The following is a 12604-nucleotide window of genomic DNA, read 5'->3' on the forward strand; positions in this document are numbered from 1 at the left end:
GGCAATGTTTATTTTTTATTTCATAGTCTTATAATGACTTTCTCTAATATTTAATCATTTTACTTTCTTTTCTAAACCCCTGTGAGGTTGGTAAGAGGAAAGTCATTCTTATGGTTTGATGGTGACAACTGTAAACAAAGGTGCAGAAAGCTAATATTCTTGTCCATACTCTTCCATCTTGCAGCTGGAGGAGCTGGAGTTTGAATGGCCATTGTCAGGTTCTGCATCTAGGGTGCATTCCATCATACTCTGCTGTCTTGATTTGAAGTTTTAGTATACCTTTGCTTTCTAAGAATGTAAGGGAAGCTTCAGAAAAGTTTCTGTTATTTTCTGAAAATAAAATTAAAAGTGTTTGTGACCCCCAGAGACCTTCTCTTTAAGTTCTAAAATCCATGTATTCTGCTGCATACTTGACAGTTTCTCCTATATACTTCAGAGAATTCATCATATCTTAAAAAGAATTCCTGATCTTTACCCAGTATTGCTACTCTCATCTGGTATTCTTTAATTTAGCTGCAACATAAACATTAGTAATTTCCTTTTCCTAATACATCATGTTGGATCTACCATTTTGCCTTATTGCTGAATATCTGCTAGGTGAATCCATAGTTGAATGGATGTTTAAATGCTGCAGAAAGGAACCTATTATGTTTGTTCAGTGTGTATTTCATAATCAAGACTAGATTATTCTTCATTATACTTCCTGTCATCCCCCGGAACCTTAGTACATAAGCCAGCTATTATACAATAATATTATGGGATCAGTCAGTCAAAGGGAAAAGATAATTGCAAGAACTATCTTGCATAGAGATAGTCACAGAATAGCCCTGCTGAAATAGTTTATTCTCTCTGCTCTCTAAGGACCTAAAACAGTTGCTCTTCAGTATCTACTTTAAATATGTGATTGTGAATGTATGTGTGATGTCAGCACCTTTAAACAATAATTTCAACATAACCTTTATATCTCTCCTTAGCAGTACCTCATGGTGGGCACCAGGTGCTTAATGCAATCCCCTAAGGACGGCCACATGACATTTGCAGAGCAAAAGCCATTGCAAATATGTTTCTTTCATGGCATCAAGTGGATATTGTATGAAAGACTTAGCCAAATGTCAGACAGTCTGTGAGTTTAGATGCTTAGTGTAGCCAGAAAATTTGAAGCTATATTGAAAGAAAAATAAATTACTTGAATGTTGTTAAATGGTTGGATGGTAATTTATTCAGATGAAGCCCAAAGCACTTAAAAATATATTTTAACAGAGGCAAGCTAGGCTAGAGGCAACAGACCCCTCACACCAAGAGGTCGATAAAGCAAATACAATATGTCTTGTGTTGTCCCGAGTGTCCTTTTCCTCCATTTCCACAGCACCAGGAATTTCAGGGGCATTGCTTGTGGAATATGCTTGTGGATGTAATGCTTTCAACATTGTCTCAGACTTGATGACTATTTTTTTCACTTAGAATAAATATTTGTAACATGGCACTGGGTGTTGATGGATTTTCCTAATCACATTGCACATTTCCAGATATATTATTCCTTAAGTACTTTTTCTTGTTGACATGTTCTGCTAAAAGTGGCTGACTATTCCTCAGACCTACGGCTTCTAACAAGTACGTGGCCATTCTTCCTTTGAATAAATGGCATGAAGCCCCTGGCAATATTTGCAGGGGTGGCATACAACACCTCTGCTTGGCTATCCAGAATGCAGGGCAATTTTTTCTTTATTTTGGGCAGTAATTTAGTGGTATAGAGTCTAGAAGAGTGATGCTATGCAGTAGCAAATGAAGATACCAGTGTAGCTGGGATTGATATACAAATGTGTTATTTCAGACTAGAGCTCTCTCTGATGTGCATGCATGGAGGCAGCTGTTTTCTTCTAGAGAGAATGAAAAGTGCTGGCATTAAGGTAACTGCAGCATCAAAAGGAGATGTTTGTGGTGAGGAGTGAATCGATGTTTCCATTATTGTGCCTTTGATGAAATGCACTAGCAATTTCTTTAGAATCAGTAAGGCTATCTCCTTACGTTATATGTATTACAAAAGATCTAATTGAATGATATTTTAAAGGGATGATATTCAATTGCTTTACTTTTCAAACTGGTACTCCAAAGCTGCAGAAGACCTGCTAGTGGATCTAATTTGGGAAAAAGGCACTGATGGAAAAATCATGAGGGCTTTGCCTCTTCCCTCAAAATCCTTTCTGCTTCCAGAGAAGCATGGCTGGGGCTTTTGACCAATTCCTTCCCTTCTTGCATGCTGGGCTTTCCACTTCTTCCTAATTCTTTTGCCAGCTCCTGCTGTGGCCTCCCTACAGACTCTCCTACCATCTTGCAATTTGAAATAAAAGGCCTCAGTACTTAGGAAACACTCAGGATTCATTCTTGGCAATCGGAATCTTTGTAGGCATTTGATAACAAGCTTTGAGGCTGAAAGAATCAAAGGAAGTAGCAATTCATAGTTGTCCAAAGGGAAATGATAGGAGGAAAGCTACTCCCCTTCTCTCCTCTTGCAAGCAGGCTTCCTTTTTGTGGGTTGTTGTGTTGTCCTGTAAGGATAGGCTTCCCCTTTCTACCAGCCTGTTTCCCCATTTATAGCGAAAACAGTTTATATTGTGTCATTTTGAGATTAGCTGGAAGGCCCAATAATCTTACTAAAATAGAATTTTTGAAAGAGTTTATGATGGGTTTTGATGACAGGGGCTTGTAGAAGTCGCTGCTGTCCTCATTTCATAGAAAACTGAGTGTCTAAACATACCTTAGGTTGACAAGGGGCTCAGTGTGGTTCCTTAAAAAGTGGGCACATGTTTTGTATTTGCAGATGCATAACCCCCTAGCATGGGGGCTCACTCATTGTGGGGGAGAGTTAAAAATAGTCATTTTTCTACATGAGGATCAGATTTGCAAAGCCTCTATGGCTACTTATCTTTGTGGCAAGATGAAATTAACAAATGCAGCTTGCTTTGGATTTCAGATATAAAGAATCCAAAGAGATTTCAGATTCTGTTGTTTTCAGGCACTTTGGGACTATACACGTCGAGAATTGCTGACCATTTCAATGTGAAAAGCACTTTCTTAAACATTAACCAAGGTAGTGAAAATTAACTGTTATAGTATTTAGGAGCTGGCTTGAAGCTAAGGAGTTCTCTCTCTCTCTCTCTCTCTCTCTCTCTCTCTCTCTCTCTCTCTCTCTCTCGTGTGTGTGTGTGTGTGTGTGTGTGTGTGTATGTGTGTGTACACCAAGACCAGAGAGATTGCGTTGTCAGTTGCTCTCCACTTTATTTTTATTTTTAAGACGAGATCTCTTTCCTGAACCTGCAGTACACCATTTCTGCTAGACTCATTGGTCAATGAACTCCGAGGATCTTCCTGTTTCCACGCCCCCACCCACCCACAGCTAAGTTTACAAATGACCTATGGCCACAGCCAGCTTTCATGTTAGCCACACTGAGCTTTTACTTGAAGCTGAGAACTGCACTCAGGTCATCATCCTGACACAACAAGCACTTTACCCACTGAGGCACACCCCTAGTCCCTGCTAATATGATACTTTCTTAGTATAAATCATATTAATTAATTAATGTTACTGGGGTCAATACAAGGCTTTCAAGTATGCATGGCAAGCATCTACCAACTGAGTTATATACAAACACCCTGATTTTAATTTTAATTGATCAATAATCCGTTAATAACTACGGTACAGTGTGAATCTCAATATGTATACATCTAGTCTATTGATTAAATCAAGGCAATTAGCATATCTATCACTTTCAGAGCTAGTATTTCTTTGTAGTGAATGACAGGTTTTCTGGATCTCCTCTTATCAGCCGAATAGAAGCTGATGGATTGAGGCACTGTTTGAAAGGCTGATGCAGCTTTAGGCATGATGACGCTATGAAATGTAAGTTCAGGTACAGAGCAGTTGCATGTCCTGTGCAGGCTGTGCCGATTGGCTAATACCTGTGGTTGCTATGCCGGATCAGGAGCAGGTCCTGGCAAATTCGATGATAGCTGTGCTGTGCAGGGCCTAAAAATTGAAAATGAAATGGAAAGTTGTGCTTATGGAATGCTGGATACAAATGAAGCTGTGCCTTTCATTTATATTCTCGCTCTAAACCCTCAGATTAAAATGTAATTGTATTCAGATCCTTCGGGATTAGCAGGTGATGATAACTTCCTCCGTAGCCATTGGCAGGAACAGGCTTTTTGTGTCTTTGCATCTGGTGGGGATAAAGCTGTTGAGGATTAACTGGGGATGGCCGTGGTTTTGAAGCTTGACATCCATGGAATAGAAATAGACCAGAAGACATTTTTTTATTTAAAGGAAAAACTTGGCATTTTCATTATGTCTTCTCCTATTCTCATCGAATCATTTGTGCATTATTTAAGAGAAAGGAAAAACCCATTACCCTAGTCACCTGTAACAGGTGCCACTGTTTGTACAGCATTTTCATCAGTGCAGTGGGGGTGTGTCATGGGACAGTCACCTAGTGAGTGAGGGATACAGTTCATGATACCCTGTGGGAGTCAAATCTATCAATTTAGTCAAATCTATCAAATCTAGTCAATTTCATCAATCTATCTGAGCTGAATTCTGACTGGCTAAACTGGTTTAATGTAATTTATTCTGTCATGGTGGTACAGGAAGGACCTTCATTTAGTAACAACCTTTGGTTGTTAATGTTCATGAGAATGTAATTAACTCAGAACAACCTTCACTACAATTACAGACCTAGTGGCCTGTGGCCTTCCCAGCCTGTCATTTTATGGCAAATCCCAGATTTACTAGTCATCTCTGCCTATAGGCATGCATGTCTTCTCACTTGCTTTTCTGTTGCTCTGAGGAACACCATGGCTGAAGGAACTTGAGGAGCAGAAGGCTAATTTCATCTTACTAGTGCAGTGAATCATAGAGGGAACCCAAGACAGGAACTTTAGACATAAACAGCAGAACGCTGCGCTCTGGCTTGTTGCCTCTGGCTTGCTCAGTTACCTTCCTTATAGAGCTCAGGACCACCTGCCTGGAAATGTCCCTGCCCACAGTGGGCTTGTCATTCGAACATCAATTAGCAATTAAGACAATATCTTACTGATATTCAATAGACCAACCCAATGGAAGAAAAATGAGGTTTCCTCTTCCCAGGTGTGTCTAGGCTAAATCAAATTGACAATATAACTTAACCAGCACAATTTTTTAATTAAGGAATTTTTTATTCATTTTACACACCAACCACAGATCCCCCTCTCTTCCCTCCTCCTGCCCCTCCAGCCCCCCCCCATTCCCCCCTCCAACAATAATGGCCTTCCATATGGAGTCAGCAGAGCCTGGTACATTCAGTAGAGGCAGGTACAAGCCTCTCCCCTTGTATTAAGGCTGTACAAGGTGTCCTAACATAGGCAGTGGGCTCCAAAAAGCCAGCTCTTGCAACAGGGATGGATCCTGATCCCACTGCCAGGAGGTTCCTTAAGCAGATCAAGCTACACAACTGTCTCGCTTATGCAGAGGGCCTAGTCCATGAAATTTTCAGACAAGTGGATGGAACTAGAAAATATCATCCTGAGTGAGGTAACCCAGACTCAGAAGGACAAACATGGTATGTACTCACTCATAAATGGGTACTAGATGTAAACCTGTCCTATTTCTTAAGGAAAAAGAGTGTTCGGTAAAATAATGAAAGACAACAAAAAATCCAGCATTGTGTGCCACTATTCCTGTGGAAATATGAACAAGTGGCTACTTACTGTAGTTAAGGAACCAATGACAGATCAAAGTCACAATACTGCCAGTCTGCTTGGCGAATCAATGAACTCACTGTGGTTACTTGCATAAGTATGGGTGAGGGATTTGTTACAACATGGACAACCTGGAGGCAGCTGTATCACTGAAAAGCCCACCCTAACATAGGTGATGACTCACAGAATCTTCAACCCTTCATTTGCTGCATGACTTGCATGCAGTTCAATAGGTCAGAGTCTCTTCCAGGCAGCTGGTCTGGTCTGAGTCTCCTCAGCAGTCTTTACTGCTTATATAACTTTGGGGATTAAGGTGCCCTATTCATCTAGTCAGTTTCAGGAGCTTCCTGAGATTTAGTAGTTGTTTACTTCATGATTTTTCTCAAGCTTCCCTCCAGAAAGTAATGTTTCTACTCAGAGGAGATTGCTATGAAGTACTCAGATAGGTAATAATGCCTTTCTCCCATGGTAGAAATTTAATTATACTGGATTTATAATCTTGAGAGGTGTCTATAACTACAGGGACACCAGGAAGCACAACTTTTTGGCCTTCTCTGTATTCTTCTGCCTGCTTCCTCATAGACTGACCCTGTCTGTATGTATGTGTGCTCATGTTGTTACCCTAACTCAACCTTGTTACCTACACCCTCACCCTAGATTTCTAGCTTTCTAGTTGGAAACAGGGATTCTGCTCATCCTTCTCTGTCCTTAACTTTGCCCTCCTGCCAAGCAATATCTCTTATTCATCCTCTGCTTTCTGCCTGCACTTGAACCACTCACTCTGGTATGATAGTAACTGGTTTTTAAAAGGAGGATCATGAATGGAAGGTTTTCAAGTGAATAATCATTTACAGGCAGAGAAATGTATGTTGAGCCTACTGAATAAGCAGTATACTCGTGAATCCAGATCGCTGTTCAAGAAACACCATTGTGCGCCTTTTTGCTCACTGTCTTATGCCCTCTGCAGGGGCCACTATCAGGTCAGTTTCTAATGCATTGCACAGATGGCTTTCATCTGGTTACATTTATGATGGAACAGACGAAAGACACATTCCTCAAAAGAAAGTTTAGAAGGATGCAAGTAAGGGAAATGAAAGAGAAGAAGAAATGCTTTAAGGAGAAATATTTAATACCAACAAATATTGAGAATCAGACTACATTTATTGATATTGAGCTGGTCCAGCAAATCTAGAGAATTCTTGAGGAAATGTCCAACAATGACCATTTGAAATGAACAAGCTTCATTTTTATGGATACATTGCTTTCTGTACCAGTGCTGGCACAGTTGTGGTGAGACTCTTACCCTGAAATAATATCTGTTGGCATGCAAATTACTTTGCTTCCTGGAAAATATCTTGGAAAACCTACCCTGAGGCATACACATTATCATAATTTGATACAATGAAACAATACCATGAAGTTATTGGGTTAATAATACTTATCAAAACCATTTATAATGGACTAAATGGGTAGAAACACAGTGAATGTGCCACACGAAGAAATTTTAAATTGCAGTAAATGCGCTTGATGGCCTAATATGCAACCACTAATTGAATGATAATAGCCATGTGGTATTGTGGATATACACTTATGCCTAATGTATATGCATATATATGTATGTATGTTAGTATATCAAATATACAAGTATGAAATAGTACATGGTAAAAAAGTACTTTTTGATTATGAGTATGCAACAAATATGACAGAATGAAAAGGAAGGAAAGAGAAGGGAGGAAGGAAGACAGAACAAAGGAAGACAAAACCAGAAAGGGATGGGAGAGGAATGGCAGAAGAAAAGGAAGGAAGGAGGACTTCAGGTTTTAAAACTGTAAGGATAGGACTTGGTTCCAATTCTCTTCTTCTATGAAGATTAATTCAAAGTCATCTCTTGAAATTGAATTCTAGTTGTCAGGCGTGGTGGCTAGTGACTTCACCCATGAAGAAGTCACAACTGCAGCATAGACGGATAGGATGCTCCCCACATCCCACTCCTTGCTGAGGAGCACTTGGCAGTTGACAGCTGCTGAGGAAGAGAGAATCATCCTTCATTTTGATTTAAGGGTGTGGCCACTGGTAAGTTTCCTATAATAGCCCATGCTCATGCACATCTGAACACCTCTAGTGGACCTTAGTGGACTGTTCTTAAAAAATATTGTGAGGTTGGAGGTGTGTGTGTGTGTGTGTGTGTGTGTGTGTGTGTGTGTGTGTGTGTGTCAGATTGTGACATTTCATTGCAAACATCTGTATCTCAAAGAATGAAAAAAGTAGTGATAAAAATTGAATTAAAATGGAAAAAAAATTCCCAAATATAAATGGGGTTTGTTAGTAATAGAGTAGTATTTGTGGTAGTTTTAAATAGAATTTATTTTCCAAATTTTCTCTGATTCCACTAGATTGCCTTTATAATTAAAAATGTCTGCAAGGTGATCTTCGGGTAGAGTTCATTCATGCCAAGTATAAGGCAGAGCTCTTAGAAAGGGCTTCAGGTGTGATTAGGGTTGATTTAGGTGAAATCAGTTGAAATAGTTCTTTAACTTCATTCACCAGAGGCATTATGTTGTCGAAGAAAAGTTTCCTGACTTCAGAACGTACAGGGCCTGACGTCTGCCTCCTCTCTAGCTTTGTTTTTCCACTGTGGTCCCTTCAGAACTGTGAAGCTATAGAAATGTTTTTTTCCTCCCAAGAAAAACTGTGCTCTTGTTGGATATAAGCTCAATCTATATTATTTACAACTCAGACACAAATGTAGGCTTGATTATTTAGAAGGCACCCACTATAGAGAGATGCTAAGGAAGAGATTTATTCTGATAGTGTTTTGGAAGAATATTCCAGCTGTATCCCTGAATTTAATTAGTATTTGCTTATTTGATTTGACAACTATAATGGAAACAAATACTGTTGCAGCCAAGGAGTGGAGACACATCCAGTGTACTGAGCCTCATTCCTCATAACTCTTACATGTCCTCTGTTATATATATTACCAGCAGCCAGACATCTGGGTGTTTCCTGGAAATGGAGATGTATATCCCAAGTTACCTTCTCTTTATTGAGCACTGGCTTTTTATGTTCATGATTGCACCAAGTTCCCCTAGGAGTCTGCAAGGTGGAAGTGATGATTTCTATATTACAGATGTATGTAAGGCTCTTGAAGGTCACACTTACTTATTCAAGGGCACAGAGCCAAGCCTGCTCTTTGCTTTCTCCCTGGGTCTGACTGTGGTGTGTCCACCATCACTTCATTCTCCCTGGTAGGGCAACAGTCTTCCAGTGGCCTTGGCACAGATGTCTAGCATGGACCAATTTACACGAGACCCCAGTTACAATGAATTCTACAATCATGGCGCAAGAAGCAACAGAATCTGCTACAGCTAAGCCTTCATTGAAATCAAAGGTTCTTCTGGCTTATTTCTCAGTTGTTGGCACTCGTCAGAAAAGCATCTGTTAAACCACTTCCCAGTTACAAGACATGGGGCTGAGTTCTTCCTAGAGTGGAAAAGTCAACAAGGTAGTTGGTAGTTGAAGAAATCAGGTAGTTAGTTGTTAGTTGATGGGACAGGAATGGTGCGTCCACTTAGATATGCTTTCATTGATTTGTTCAAATCTTCAGGTTAATATATAAATTAAGGTAAATTATTTGCCATTTAAAGAGATAATACTATGATCTGAAGGTTTTAAAGGAAGCTTATGGAGACAACATCTTTAATATGGTAATGAAGATGGAAGTTGAAATCATTTAACTTCATTTACAAATCATGAATATGTATTATGCTCTAAATGAAAAGAAGGACTAAAACAGATATAGTGTTTGTTCAATTTGCTAAAGAGAAGACAATTTGTCAAGATTTTCCCCCCAAAATTCAAGCAATATGCAAATGTAGGAAAATCAGACCCCCATGTTAATTCCCTGGCATGATGAATATTTTTATAATTCTAATTAGTACCAGTCATTTAGTCTAGCAATTTCCCCCAATCTATCCAATTTGAAATTAAAATAGATGCCTTGATTACCAAACTCATTAGAAAAGAAGCACCCTTTTCACTAACCAGCTCATTTAAGATTCACAAACTGAATGAAGTGTGGAACACTAGTGTTGTCAATTGGCATAAGTGAAGTGAGTCTTAATTGGAAGCATTGTGAAGTATTTGTATTGCTGCATGTTTCACTGCAGTATAATATATCATTCATTAAATATAACAAAAGCAACTTTTAAATGTCTTAATTAAGAGGAGTTTTTGCTCTTGGTGATTTTTGTAAAGTCGAAAGTCACAATTGTTTGCATTTGAAGTACTGACATGTATTAATGTCATGAAGATGAAGTTTTACTCTGCATTTATCACACTAATTATGTAACAAATGGCAGGTTTAATGTGAGAGAAGAAAATTAAATTATAGAGCATTGGCTTTTTACTTCAAATATAAGCACGCATATTGTCCTCATGAGAATTGATGAGTAAAGTCCAGAACTATTTCATTCATGGCAAAGAACAGAGGACTTGGTCTCTGCAGAGGAGTAGGAACAGAGTGGAAAGAGAAAACAGCTGAATGTTTCTCTGTCTGTATTTCTGTTTTAATCAAGGCAGGAAGTAGTAGGTGGAGAGAAATTTCATCCAATACATTTTCATCTACTCAAAAGAGCAATAAGAGATGTGTGATGGAGCAGATTGATATTCTGTCTGAACAAAATGTGGTGGGAGTGGGAGAAGAGGAGGAACTGGCTCCAGGCCAGGAAGATGCTATAAATGGGGACTCCGCCGAAGTGCTGAACTGGGATGAGAGAGGAAGGCAGTCCAGGCCAGGTTTTCAACAGAAGAGGCTGTGGAGTGTATAACAATAGTGACAGTTCTGTGGGCATAAGACACGAAATAGTCTTCCTTTGATTTTAATTCGTGATATAATCCACATATCAACCCCTCATTAATACGAATGAAACACTTTATGCAGGGGGAAGAGTTCGGTCCTACTTCAACTTGATTACTCTGTTCAAGCCCATGGGAGGCCTGCCCCTTTTCAATGTAGATGGAGGAGAAGTGGATGGAGATGAGGGTAGATGGGAGTCAGGGGGAGGGAACAGGGGGAGAGGAGGAAGGGGAAACTGTGGTCAGTATGTAAAACCAATGAAAAAAAGCTTATTAAATAAAAAATTATAAAGCACTTATCTTTGTAACTGACTTCCATGGGAAATCCAGTTTTAGCTAACAATATTGATGTTCTGCTTATAGACTTTGAGCATTTTCATTCTGTGTGCTCCCACCAATTTTGACAGCCAATATTTCATTTATTTTTTTCTGAGGGCTTACCCCAAAGCCTTTGGCTTCCAAGCAGCCTGTGTGTACAGCCTGCTATGGCAGTGCTAGGGTATTAATACCAGGGAATAGCCCTTAGCCAGTGACTGACAGATCTTGGCGAATAATACCCAGGCTCCCATGCTTTTGTGTGTGATAACTCTGAAGTCATGAAGAGCACAAGAAAAAAAAAGTGATACCCAGACCTTGAAGGCCACCAGAAAAGGAAAAGAATTCAAAGATGACTGAGATAGACACTTTTATGTATTATGGGTATTTGCTTGTAAAAACTACTTGTTTTGCTCTTGGCATTTTGTTTTTGTTCTTCTTTTGTGTCTGAAAATGATGGCATATCCTCATATGTTTCAGGAGTTACAGAAAAATGTTTGGCTGACCTGAATGTGTTCCAGGTCATCTTAAAATACATCATTAACTTTCCATTAGCTTGCAGAATAGAGCAGAATTCTTCAGTTCACCATGGAGACTGTTGTAATTGGAGTTTTAATTTTCTATCTCTTTCACCCAACTACTCAGGCACCAGGGAATACTTTCTCTAGCTTTACAGCAAAATATTGTGTGTGTGGTTTTCTCTAAGAGTCTTTCCCCATTCTTCATCTAGATAGCTTTGTTTAATTTTCCAAAATTCAGAGCAGGGCAGGAGAGATGGCTCAGTTGGTAAAGTGCTTGTGGTGTAAGCATGAGAACCTGAGTTCAGATTCCCAGCACCTGTGTGAAAGCTGGGCACAGACACACTAATCGGTACCCAAGGCCCTGGAAGGGTGAGGAGATATAGGTGGATCCCTGGATCTCACTGGCCAGCCAGACTAGCCAATGAGGTAACTCAGGGTTCAGTGGGATATTTCATCTCAAAACATAAGTGGAGAGTAACTAGAGGATTCTTGACATCTACCTCTTGTGACTACATGCTTATATACACAGTCACCTGAATGTGCTCACGCGCATGCCCATATAAACATGTGCAACACACACACACACACACACACACACACACACACACACACACACACACAGCAAGCAAACTAAAAAGGAAAAGACCCCTCAAACAAGGACAAGTTTCAGAGAGACAGAAATTGTCCCTAATCTCTCCTGGTTCCTGCTAGCTGCCTGTCACAAAGCCAGCAGCTGTGTCCCACCACAGCCTTTTGCCACATTTGTTCTTCTTATCCATACATGGGTATTTACGCTGAATTCAAGTTTAGCTGGTCCAGAATTAATGGAGCCAGGGACCCTGGCCTGAAAATGTGGGTCAAAGGGAATCATCCTCTTTATGCGGTTTCTTTCACGTGTTTGTCAAATCAATAAACAATCTGAATAAAGTTTCATACTGCACATTGAGAAAAACTGTTAGAGGAACCTAACATTTTCTTAATATTTAGACTACCCAAAGATCTTAAATTGCCTCTGGGCAAAAGATAAAGGTAATAATTGAAAAGCAAGGAGACACATTTCAGAGTGATTCCAAAATAGAACCTGACTTAGTGATTGCCTGTAAGTCACAGGAGAGGGGGTGAAGGCTACCCCTGATCAACACAAGACCTAAAAGGATGCAATTGATCATATATTCTGACTG

General features: G+C 39.7%; 1 protein-coding gene across 1 annotated transcript in view; it reads left to right on the plus strand.

Annotated features, from left to right (window-relative positions):
- Positions 1–12604, plus strand: part of Sorcs3 (sortilin related VPS10 domain containing receptor 3) — a 627324-nt gene that overhangs the window by 340792 nt on the left and 273928 nt on the right. The window lies entirely within an intron of this gene.

The sequence above is a fragment of the Peromyscus maniculatus genome, chromosome 1, assembly GCF_049852395.1.
Source record: "Peromyscus maniculatus bairdii isolate BWxNUB_F1_BW_parent chromosome 1, HU_Pman_BW_mat_3.1, whole genome shotgun sequence".
Classification (NCBI taxonomy): domain Eukaryota; kingdom Metazoa; phylum Chordata; class Mammalia; order Rodentia; family Cricetidae; genus Peromyscus; species Peromyscus maniculatus.